This window comes from Penaeus monodon, chromosome 23 (genome assembly GCF_015228065.2).
Source record: "Penaeus monodon isolate SGIC_2016 chromosome 23, NSTDA_Pmon_1, whole genome shotgun sequence".
Classification (NCBI taxonomy): domain Eukaryota; kingdom Metazoa; phylum Arthropoda; class Malacostraca; order Decapoda; family Penaeidae; genus Penaeus; species Penaeus monodon.
Genome location: NC_051408.1, coordinates 14811034 through 14811381, shown reverse-complemented (window position 1 = coordinate 14811381; position 348 = coordinate 14811034).

The following is a 348-nucleotide window of genomic DNA, read 5'->3' as shown; positions in this document are numbered from 1 at the left end:
GGCTTAACTTTTGGGCTGTTTCTTACAGCTCGGATTTTCTTCCGTGACTTTCATGATTCACAATTTGTTGTTACAGATAATTTGACCAGTTTGGATTGACCTTTAAGGAAAGCGTGGCAGGACAGACCCACCCTCGCCAGCCCCATAGATCCGTATTCTGGATAAAAGTTAACCTGGGAACTTCTGGCGAGCTGATTGTGTTGGCTTCAAATTTCTTTATTTGCGTAGGTTCAGTTCTGTTTTAATTGACTTTGTAGGATTCTGTTCTGTTTTTATTTGTCAGGTCTTGCATGCTTCATTTCTTGTGTCTCAATACGTTGACAGAACAGCTATGTAAGATTCTCATAA